The sequence below is a fragment of the Jatropha curcas genome, chromosome 4 (assembly GCF_041381405.1).
Source record: "Jatropha curcas cultivar XTBG-Jc1 chromosome 4, XTBG_Jcur_1.0, whole genome shotgun sequence".
Classification (NCBI taxonomy): domain Eukaryota; kingdom Viridiplantae; phylum Streptophyta; class Magnoliopsida; order Malpighiales; family Euphorbiaceae; genus Jatropha; species Jatropha curcas.
In genome coordinates this window covers 23,432,555-23,445,387 of record NC_143154.1, presented here as the reverse complement: position 1 = coordinate 23,445,387, position 12,833 = coordinate 23,432,555, and positions in this window count along the sequence as shown.

The window sequence follows — 12,833 nt, the reverse complement described above, 5'->3', positions numbered from 1 at the left end:
ATATGGGGTTGTGATATTGGAACTATTATTATGAGTCAAATAAATAATTGAGAAGAAAAAATGCGTTTTACATTAACAAACCAGGTGCTTGAAGGAGCAATGTAGAAGAACTCCATAGCCTCATGGATCCTTACATCAGAGATGAGGTTCCTCTGCATTTGGCATTTCCTCTCCCATCATCCCATGGCTCAGTTGGCGATTAGATTGGAAGAGGAAGAAGTTATTTTGGAACAAAAAAAAAAAAATATATTTCTCCCTCTTTAGATTATCAGTTTAGTACAGCGAACTAAATATATAAGGGTACAATTATAATTTTTCATTATAAATTTATACAATCATAATTTATTATGGAAATAATCATTGGTCAACAAATAAATACATAAAGCAATATATATATATATATATATATATATATTTTTCGTAATTAATTAATTTATCCTTTTTTTAATACACTAACATGTCCTTATATTTTAGGGTCGTCACACCAGTGCACTTCTGTCCATTTTTTGCACTCTCAAAGAATAAGTCAAAGAAAAACCTAACAGTTTAAAGAGAAAGAAGAATTTTTCTTTATCAAAAGACCTCTTCTTCTTCTTCCTCGGGGTGACAAATCAGGCGATTCGATTCTAAATTGGATTGAACTGAAAATCAAAAATAAAAATTTTAAACTAAATGGTCCAAACCGAAACTATTTTAGTAACTGAATTTAACCGAGCCGCAATTTGCAATTTGGTCTAATTCAGTTATTCAAATTTTATTACTCATTTAAATTTGAATGTTGATCAAAATCTATAATTCAATAATCCAATTCAAAAGCTGCAAATTCTCCAAAAAAACTACTTTCAATCATTACATCAAATTAAAATCCACAAGCTAAAATAATAAGCTAACAATCCAAATCCATAAGCATTTGATAATACAATAACAAATTAACAATTCAAAAACCACAAATTAAACAAGTTAATAATTCAAGTCTAGAAAAGATAATAAATTAATAATAAGTCAAGTTCACAAGATAAAACAAAAAGCCAATAATAACTCCAAGCTTGATAATCAACACATTCATGTGCATATCCACAATCTCAAAAGTTTACAATTTCATCATTTTTTTTCCAAACTTAAAAAATGGATAGAAACATAAATTAATAATTAAATAGAAAAAGAATAATTAAGTACTCATCATATATAATTATGGATCCTTCATACAAAATGACACTAAGATCACAATTTAAAACCTTTTAAAAAAAGTTCTAACTAGTAGCATTTGATGTCATATCACCAATTTTGATTCCACTTAGAAGTAGAGCTAAAAATTAAAAATCAAACAATTCAACTTTGTATTCTCCATCATGTCTTCAACTACTAGAGCATCGGAATGTGGGAAATGTACATGCTCGGCATCCTCTTCAGAGATAGTGATGGCTTTATGTAGGTTTTGTCACTCTCAATATATATGCAGTAAGTAAATTTTTCGAGTATGTCTCTTTCTTGTCGATCTATTGTCTCCTCCTGCAACACCACTAAAAATCATGTTAATAGTACCTAGGGGTTCAGATCTTACCAGTTGTTTGCACACTCTCTTAGATAACACTACAAAAAAATCGGTAAATTGCAACCGATTTGATATAAGAAATCGGTCGCTAAATGGCAGTAGCGACTGATTTGCGACAGAAATGAATCGGTCGCAAAAGTGCTCGTCGCAAATAATTTTAGGACCAATTGTCTAAGCGGTCGCAAATTAGCGATTGATCAAACATATAAATATCAGTCGCTAATTAGCGACCGACTAATCGATCGCAAATTGTTGGCAACAAGTGTCGGTCGCAATTATCAAACACGGTCGCAAATTCTGAAATTGATTGGTTGCTGATCTGTCGCAAATTTAAATTTAACGATTATAATTTGATTGTAGTTCAGTCACTAGTCGGTCACAAAATATAATTATAGGCAAAAAAATAATTTAATAATATTAAAAACCATAATTATTTTCACCTGTCAAAAATCAACATACATATACATATCACAAGCATCATCAGAAACAATAACTATCTAAGAAAGAACATTAAATCTAATGTTTATACAAAATATGAAAAATTCAACGACAATCTAAGAAGCATCATCCTCGTCCACGTGTACTGCATCCTCAGCCACGACTTCCACGCGAACCACTGCTGAACGTGTCTGAGTCAACCGCCCTGCCTTTAGCCATCTGTATTATAGATAACAGAACCTACACATGTATATATACAATTATATGAATTGTAGAACATGTGATAAATATGTATAAATATGTATAAGGGTAACTATATATATGTAAACTTACTAAGGTTATTTCTAACTAAGGTTAAGTATATATATAAACTTACTATAATATCAGTAAGGGTACGATTCCTCATTTTTCAGTTTTTAAAAAAATTTCGGCAATACTTTTGGCATAACATAATCAAATCTCAAGTCAAAATACACTCACATAAACACTACTATATAATCCCAACGTATTTCCAAAGTCAAAATGGCTACTACTAGGCCGTTAACTCAAACGTATTATTCATGTGATTTTCACTCAATAAAAATGATCCAGATGTGATTAGTGAGACAATGCTTGCGTGTATTTACCAAAATAGTATGATACTGAATTTACCAAAATTTCTCCCCAAGCCTTGTGTCAAAGATAATAACAAATTAGTAAACGACTTGTAGTTTAGTGGTGTCAAGATATTCGTTAGACCTGAGAAATTTTGAGTTAAAATTTTAATAGGAATCAAATAAAAAAACATATTTTTGGTTGCAATGGCCCAGTTGGGTTTTACACATCATGTCATAATTAAAAAATAGTTTTTGGACAGTAATATGATCCTCTAAATATCTTAATTATGAGAAAGTGTCATAATTTCCTTTTCTTAAGATGAAATATAAACTTTTTTGTTAAAAATTAAGTGATAAAATTGACAGAGATTTCCTTCCAAAATAAGATGCAAATATAATGGAGCTATATTGTTTCCTAGGGACAATGAAATTAACATATCATAATTCAATATTTCGTTTAATGAAAAGAGGTTAAGGATCCAATCTTTAGGTCTCCTAAGTCCATTTTCATAATTTTTTTTTTGAAAAATCCAGTATTATTTATATATAGTAATTAATTACATATAAAATAATTTCAAAAAAATAAATTTCAATACACTTATTAATTTGATTGCTATAAAATTTGATTAGTATTAAATTACACTCATTATTTTTTTTTTACGAGTTACAATTATTTATAATAACTGTGTATTATTTTTTACAATTTAGATTTAAGGTCATTTTTCTGTTATTCATTCATTAATACAATTTTACAACAAAAAATATTATCCATTCATACAAAATTACAACAAACAAAAATTCTATAAAAAAAGCAAATACATAAATAACAAAACTTAAAAACTTCAAATTTTCCAACAAATCCTATTTATAACAAAAATATATTATCCATTTAAAATTACAACAAAAAATTCACCAACATTCACACAAAATAAAAAAAATTTACAAAAAATAAATAACAAAATCAACATAAAATAAAATAAAATAAAAATTATTTTGCAACATATATAAAAACAAAAATGCAGAAAAAATAAAAGGGTAAGAGCACCTACCTAACCAGGCGACTGACGTGGCATCTCCAGCGCAGGAGCTTCTCCGGCGACCGGTGTTGCATCTAGGAAGAAAATAGAGAGAAGAGAGAAAAGAGGAGAAGCGGCACGCTGCAATTGCACCCAAGGGGACCAATGGTTTATAAAGCCCTAATTTTTTGCGACCGACAATTCATTTAAAAATCGGTCGCAATTTTTAATCATGCGATGTCTTTTTGTAATCAAACAAATTGCGACCGACTTGTGACCGCTTGCGACCAAAGAAGTCGATCGCAAATCCGTCACTAATCCATTGCAAACCAGATACTAAATTTGGCGCGGAACTATAGCGCGCAATTTAGCCAAACAAATTACGGACCAACTAGTGACAAAGAAGTCGGTCGTAAAAAGCCGGTCGCAAATCAGTCACTAATCCATTGCAAACCAGATACTAAATTTGACACGGAACTGCAGCGCGCAATTTAGCAATGGACAGAAAAACGATCGCAAAGCCATCGTAAATGTGGTTGCAAATTCGTCTCAATTAAGTTACAAAATTTATTAGCGTTAAAATTAGCGACAAATACGCAATCGGTCGCAATTTCGTCACTAATGTTGTCACAAATTGGTCGCTAATCCGTCGAAAAATATTTAATCTCTGTTACTTCAACATTCATCGCAATTGGTTGTAAAATCATAGCAATATTGCGACCGATTTATGTCGGTCGTAAAAGTCGGTCGCAAAATCGCATTTTTTGGTAGTGTGACTCAACTACTAGTTCGGAATGGCCCTTGGGTTTCCATCTCTCCTGACGAATCTTTTTAACACTCTTCTTTGAATCAGTTGCTCGATCTCCTTCTTCAATTGCCAACAGTGCTCTGTATCGTGCTTACATCCTTATGCAACTCACAGTATTTACTTTTGTATCTTTAGGCTACGGATTCCTCTCTCAATTTTCTTAGATAATTGAAGTGAATTTTGTCTTGGTTATCTTTTAGCCAGCATAGAATGTCTGTCCAGCTTGTGGCCAAAGGGGTGAAATCTCCTTCCCTTATGACCGAACTGCTACCTTAGGAATAAGGCAACTAGATGGAATAGCTCGGTCATGTCCAATTCAATCTGCTCACTCTCACGAGAGAGTATCTCCTAGTCTTGTTTAGCCTCCTTCGGGGTTCTATGTCTTTATTCTACGGCCATTGTGCTTTCCACGCTTCATTTAACTGTGCTAAGTTGTTGGCTCGGGTTATTAATTCTGGAAAAGAGTAAGGCATATAAATGTCTAATGAATCAAAAAGTTTGTTATACTTCCAGTTCTTGGCCATGGGATTGATGTCCACTTCAATGTTGAGGTCCTTTATTTGTATGATGAGCTTTTACAATTTGGTGATGTAGTCTCGGAGCGACTAATCATCTGCCCTCTTCAAATCTATCAGATCCGAGGATAAATTTTTGCACCTGCGTATTGGTCCTATTCTGGGTGTCCATGTGCTAGGAGTCCCCATCCTCCATTCCATCACCAGGGTTCTATTGGCTATGTCTCCTTCCACCGTGACGTCAATCCAGCGTCCACCTCAGGAATGGGACATAGTGTTCACAGGTTTCGTCATTATCCTTTTCAGTACGATTGCAAAGTTGTCCTAGGCTTAAGTTAATAACGCCATCACTTGAGGATCTAGGGCGGATACATTAGGGGGTGTGGGGATTATTTTCTTCATAGAGCTCCCGGCACTGTTCGCTTCCCCAAGTCCTGTGGTGAATGCTTTCTCTGTCGCGTCGTGGAGGTTTTGACAGTTATTCTACAACGAGTGGCAAGCTAGTAGACTACGAATCTAACAATTTTCGTCTACGCTCATCGCACCAATTTGATAGTCTCAAATCACAGAGATAAGAAAATTGTTGAATTATATTAAGAATGTAATGATCATGAACCCTTCCTCCGGAATGGGTTTTGATCTTATACATAGAGCATCAAGTAAACCATTAAAAATATCTTCAAGTTTGCATCTTGTTATAATTACACCACATTCTTAAGTTAACCCCTCAGACACTTCAATTTTTAACTTTTGTCATGATTGTACCCCAATTCAAAATTAAGTCCAAAATATGAATAAACAATAAAAATAAAGGAACCCACTCCTGACACATGGTTAAAAAACCCAAGTCAGGTCAATTAAAATGCACCATTTTATATAAAAAATCCAATTGTTGAAAATAAATTCTAGCGACGTCTACTCTTAATCGACCTTTAGCAATTTCACCGGTTCGAGGAAAACTAGAGGTAGAGAAACAATGGCGTATATCGTCGCCGAGCATTGCAATTTAACATTGTTCTTTACCCAAACTCTCATTTCATCGTCTTGGCTTTCTTATCATTCTCAATTTGTTTTTTCTCTCCTCGATAAAAACCCATTGAACCAAATCGTCCTGGACTCTGCGAAAGTCCCTACCCGTTTCAAAACTTCTGGGTCAGGTTTCTCACCACTGAATGATCTGTCACCCAACTAGAGTAGCCGACCACCAAAGGAAATGATACTTTCGGGTGGCTATGACTATGAGCACTAGCTTATTGTTATGGAGTTTCCAATTGACCCAAAGCTAACTGAAAAGGAGATGATCAATGCATACGTCAAAACACTTGCTACCGTCGTGGTCAGATGCTAAGTTTTTCTTTTCTTTTTTTTTTTCCTTGTAAACTCATTTTCAATATGGGTTTACTTTATAATTTCTGTTTTTATAGGCTTTAAGTTTTGATTTTTGATTTTTGGCTATTGGTTTTTGGTTTTTGAATTTCTAAGAAAAAATATGCAGATAGAGGGAGAATCTATGGCTGGTTTTGAATTTTTGTTTTTCTGAGCAAATCTGTTTTGGCTTTGGCATAAAGATAGGATGCAGTGGATTTATGGCTTCCGTCCTCGATGTGTTTCTGGTGGCAATTTCTTTCGCCGATCCACCGCTTTGCACGGCCACACAATTCACTCGTAGTTAGCAGAGACTCTTGCTGTATAATGTTAGCCGCCTTTGTTGAAAACAAATAAAAAAAATAATAGTTTTGCTCAATCCCACATCGGGGAGATGAGGAAAAGAGGGTGGTAGGTTTGGCTATAAAAGGAAGCCAAAGTTTAGGTTCCAAAACACACCAAAAATACTTGAATGTGTTTTATATTAGGGATTTAGAGCAAGTCTCTTGGAGTCCCTTGGAGTATAAAATATTTGGGGTGTTTTGAGGGTGTCAGGTAGAAAATATTTTGTAATTGTGGTTGTAACAATTGTCGCATAGTAAATATTTTTCTTGGTTGTCGTTTGGCAACGGCTGTGGTTTTTCTCCACTTGGGGAGTTTTCCACGTTAAATTATTGTGTTATTTATTCTCATTAATTTCTCAATCATTATTTTATTTTCTCATTTGTTCCTGCTTGAAGCCGATCCGAAGGGCGGGAAAATAGCGATTTTCCCAACAAGTGGTATCAGAGCCTAGTTGTTAGGCGGAGCTTTTAGTGTTTAAATAATTTCTTGTAATTTAAATTATAAGTATGCACTGTGGTTGCGGCTTAGTCTGATCTTCCACATCAGAAATGCTGTTGTTAGAAATTATTTTATTTTAAAAGCAAGTGGAGTTTTGGAAGTCTTGAAGCTGGTGGAGCTTTGCTTTGGTGTGCTTGAGTACCGATGGTGAATGTCCTGACGATAATTATTGAAGTTATTCTGATACGAAAGTTCTGATAATATACCGTGCATGTAACTTCTGTCTAGAAGGCCGAATTTTAAGTGGGACCACTTGTGACCCCTCCGTCCAACTGAGATTTTACGTGGAATGGTAATATTGTCTAGGAGATCATTGTGATCTTTCCTGGGTATTGCCGAATCGATTTACTTCACTAATTATTAGGTTCACTGTTATAAGCACAAGTAAGCATGTCGGCTATGAGATGTGAGATTGAGAAATTTGACGGGAGAATGAATTTTGCACTGTGGCAAGTGCAAGTCAAAGACGTGTTGATTCAGTCTGGACTGCATAAGGTTTTACAGGGTAAACCAATCAGCGGAAAGAATTCAGGAAAAGACAGTGGCAGTGGAGACTCAGAAAAATCCAAGATTAGCAATGAAGAATGGGAGGAGCTGGATATCAAAGCAGCAAGTCAAATTCGCATGTGTCTAGCAAAAAATGTTCTTGCTAATGTGCTTGGATTGTCCACGACAAAGGAGTTGTGGGAGAAACTGGAAGAATTGTACCAGGAAAAAAATATATCCAACAGGTTATATTTGAAGGAGCAATTTCATACGTTGAAAATGGTGGAAGGTACAAAGCTGTTAGATTACCTGAGTGTTCTTAACAGCATCGTCTCTGAATTGGAAACTCTTGGAGTGCAAACCGAAGATGAAGATAAAGCTCTCCGACTCATCCTGTCACTTCCTTCGACATATGAGCACATGAAACCTGTTCTGAAATATGGTAGTAAGGAAGTGGTGTATGCGGATGTGGTTAGTAAGCTTATTACTGAGGAGAGAAGACTGAATGAAATGAAAAATAAATCGTATGAGGATTCAGCTTTATCTGTTAGTACCAGAAAAAAGAATAAAAGCTCCGGAAAGAGGAAGGTTGTCTACTGGGGTTGTGGTCAAACTGGACACGTGAGGAAGGATTGCCCGAACAGTGGAGCTGATTCAGCTAGAAGCTCTAACGTTGTTGCTGCCAATGTGATCTCCTGTGGTGAAGGAGATGATGTGATCTCTCTGTAATTGAGAACTGTGTGTCCTCATGGCATGATTGCTACCCGTTGAGATGCCATGAAAGAGGATGGATTATTGGTAGCTGGTCCACGGAAATGCGCACAGCATTGATTGACAATTGATGCAAAGTGTGTGGTGGAAAAAAATATGTCAATGGCTAATGAACTCTCGGAAAAGTCAACAAGAGGGTTGCACTATAAACTATTAGCGGGATTCGACATAGTCGATGGAAAATTGTTGGAGTCGGTGAAGTGGTTCCAAGTGGCGATACTCTTTTATGATGGAGTATGATAATTCTTGACGATAAGAATTATGATTGTCGGCAGCAGACAATGTTGTGTTTTTTTTATTTTATTTTCAAGGTGGAGATTGTTAGCCGCCTTTGTTGAAAACAAATTAAAAAAAAAAATAGTTTTGCTCAATCCCACGTCGGGGAGATGAGCAAAAGAGGGTGGTAGGTTTGGCTATAAAAGGAAGCCAAAGTTTAGGTTCCAAAACGCACCAAAAATACTTGAATGTGTTTTATATTAGGGATTTAGAGCAAGTCTCTTGAAGTATAAAATATTTGGGGTGTTTTGAGGGTGTCGGGTAGAAAAATATTTTGTAATTGTGGTTGTAACAATTTACCGCATAGTGAATATTTTTCTTGATTGTCGTTTGGTAACGGCCGTGGTTTTTCTCCACTTGGGGAGTTTTCCACGTTAAATTATTGTGTTATTTATTCTCATTAATTTCTCAGTCATTATTTTATTTTCTCATTTGTTCCTGCTTGAAGCTGGTCCGAAGGGCGGGAAAATAGCGATTTTTCCAACATATAAAACAATGGCAATTGTTTCCAGTAGCAATTTTGGGAGTTTGGATTTTTTTTATATAAACCGATGCGTTTTTAATTGACCTAACTTTGGTAATTTTAATCATGTGTTAGGAGTAGGTCCCATTATTTTTATTGTTTAGTCATTTTTTAAACTCAGATTTTAAATTAGCGTACAATCATTACAAAAGTTATAAATTGGGATTCCTTTGGGAATAACTTAAGAATGTGGTGTAATTACGACAAGAAGTAAACTTTAGGGTATTTTTAATGGTTTACTCTAGAATATCAGATAAAGTTGATTACTTGAGGGATTTGAGGGAGAGATATCAAGAGCATTATTTCCTAATATCAAGTCTAAGTTATTATTTATTGTTTGGCCATTTATCTATATACTATTGCTCTAGTGCTCAAATAGAGTAGGTGTCTATAGTACCCTAAATCCAACTTTCTCCTCCTACCATTCTGAACTTTAATTTTAGTTATAATAACATCTTAATTTCAAATTATACCTAATATTAATAAATTAAATATTTTTTTCGTTGGACTTGCATGGTGAAGTTAATCAAAAATTCACTGTTGTTAACTAATATTGGTTATAAAGTTTTTTTTTTAATCCACAAAAAGCCAAGTAAAATAATAAATTGAGTTAGTTATAAGTATATAATATTAGTTTAGGTTTTTGTTTAGTGTTTTTGAAGCATGAAATTTTAGGTAAAGTTTATTAAAATTATAGATCTCTTATAAAGATAACTTTTATTCATTATGATATACTTTTATTCATTATGATATAATTTTATTTTTAGAGAACCATTATTTATTGTCAATATTATATAAATAAATAAAACATATTTTATTTTAAAATGAATATATTATTTTTATTTATTAATATCAGATATAAATTGAAAATAGAATGTATCGTAACTAAAATTGAAATTAAAAATAAAAAAGATAAAAAAATTAAATTTAAAATACAATTAAAATTGTCCGTAAAATTCGAGATTTTCTTTTTTTTTTTTTTTTGACATTTCGAGATTTTCTTAATGACTTACGCCACGTTATCGTATAAAACGGAAAAACGGCATTAAAACTCATTCGCTATAATTCCACGCGACAACTTGTTGGCAAGCGAATTTTGTGCAAGTAAACTCCAAATGCTTCCTTCATCGCAATTAAAAGGGTAACGGTGGCCAAGTCCGAGCCGCCCACCAACACCCTAACTCAACCCCTTTGCTCGTTGCCATTAATAATGACCATTAAACAGTAAACTAGAAAACATCATCACAAAAGTGCGAGTGGAGGCTACGTGTCAATTACCAGACCCCATTCTTCTTTCATGAAGCTCGTGGACACGTTTCCAACAATGCGGCCTACTCATACCACACTTTTTCGCTTCAAGACAAAATTAAATGTATAAACAAAGAATCCCACAAAGAATTAAAATTTGTCAAATCCATGAAAAAGAAAAAAAAAAAAAAAGAAATAACGACAAAGTCGTAATATCTAATATCTTTTATTTATTTTAAAAAATATTATGATAATTCAGGATGTGATAAATATTATTTTGGATAAGAGGATAAGTGGTTACAATATGTCATTTTGAAGCTAAATATTGATTCATGTGAGCTCTTAAATAATTTGAATATTATTTTTTTGACCCCATTAACTTTGAAATAACTATTAATAAAATTTTTGAATCAATTTTTTTACTAATTATTTTATTTATGGTTATTTGAAACTTATAAAATTTACTAAATATTGTTTAATAAAATTTAATTATTATTTTTTATTTATATAATACGGAATAAAAATAATATATTCACTTTAAAAATAAAAAATATATAAATTATATTTCATATTATATAAAGAACAATTATAAAATAATTATATCTTTAACAATTATTTTTTATTTTAATAGCAACTGCTATTAAACTTTTGTCAAACACGACATTTAACATTAATGTTTATCAACTTATTGCTATTAGCCATCCATCAGCTATTAGCTATCTATTGGTATAAATAGCTATATTAGAAATTTTAATGCGAATTAAGTGTGATTTAATTAGACTTTTTATTTATAGAAGGGGTAAAAGATTCTGAGTTCGACTAATTTAATAAGATAAATAAAAACTAGCCACGTTAAATGATCCATAGAATTATTTGGTTTTGTTAGCCTAAACCGTTAATATGTAGCTCTTTGATTGTCATGGTTGGTTATCAACTGTCAAGTTTTCACTATCAACGTCAAAGTAGATTTGTTTATGAATTATTAATTTGATTTGGATTGTTTAACATTATAAGCCTTGTTCTTGTTCTTTAGTTCCTAGATATAACAACCATAATTTTCCTTTTCCGATTCTAATAAAATTATTTAATAATATAAATATATTCAGAAAATTAAATATTTCCTTCAAGGAAGAGTTACTATGTACTATATTAAAAAAAAAAAAAAAAAAAAAAAAAAAAAAGAAGCTAACTTATATAATTAATTGAAAGGTGTGAATTTGCCAGCACTTGTTGCACAGAACCATCCACTGAGTACTATTGGTATCTTTGGGTCCCATCTCCACCACCAAATTCTCTATCCCCCGCTTTATACTAATGCGATCCATTGTTAGCTTTAACTGTTCAGTAAGAGCTTGCCACGTGGACAGAATCGGATAGTCTTACTTCTTTTACGTTTGATAACGTTATCTTCCACTGATTGGGTGTTGAGCCCACGTGTCCTTCGGATATCCATTTATTTATGCATTGCTCCTGGACACCCCGTCCTCGCCCGGTCTTCCGGGTCAATTACCTGCCCACCCGCTATTCATTAAAGAGCCTTTACTTTTTATCCTCAAAACAAAAAAGAGTTCCCTTCACTTTGATATGGTCAAAATTATCGATTAGAATTAAGAATTTAAAATTATTAAAATAAAAGGAAAGGATAATTATAGATAGACATTTTTGTGAGTTTTCTAATAAATTTCTTTGATGCACCTATAATAATTATAATAGATAATAACTATAATAATTATTTTTCTAAGAATTATAAGTATTTACTTAGATTTAAAGATCAAATCAATAAATAAAAAAAAAGTTCTCTGCAATATTATTATGCCTGAGCTTGCTTTTAAATCGAGCAATTTCATAATTGATAATATATAATAATTAAATATATAAAAAATAATATTTAACTCTTGAATAAACTCTAATTAATATAAAATCGTTGATTTTTAAAAATAATTTGTTGACTTAGACTTTTAAGTTCAAATTTTTATCAATCATACTTAATAGCAAATCTCCAACTATTTTATGCGTTGTTTGGATGAATGTAAAATAAAAATGGATGTAAAATATAAAGGAAAATTATCTTAAAATTTTTAAAATCTCTTATTTGGTTCGAATGAAAATGTTAAGATGGTGTAAAATAATCTAACATTATTTTCACTCCATTTTGAAAGAAAAATAAATAGCAAGATATTACACCCTTATTTTAATTCCTCTCTCTTTCTAAACACAGGATTAAACAAAACACTCCATTATTGTTCTTTTTATTTTTCTTATTACTTTATTAGACTCTCTTCGTCTCAAAATATAAATCGTTTAAAGTTTTTGTACAGAGATCAATGAAGTAATTAATTTTGTTAAATTTTAACAAAATTAAGAGTAATTTGACCAATTTATTCTTTTATCTCAAA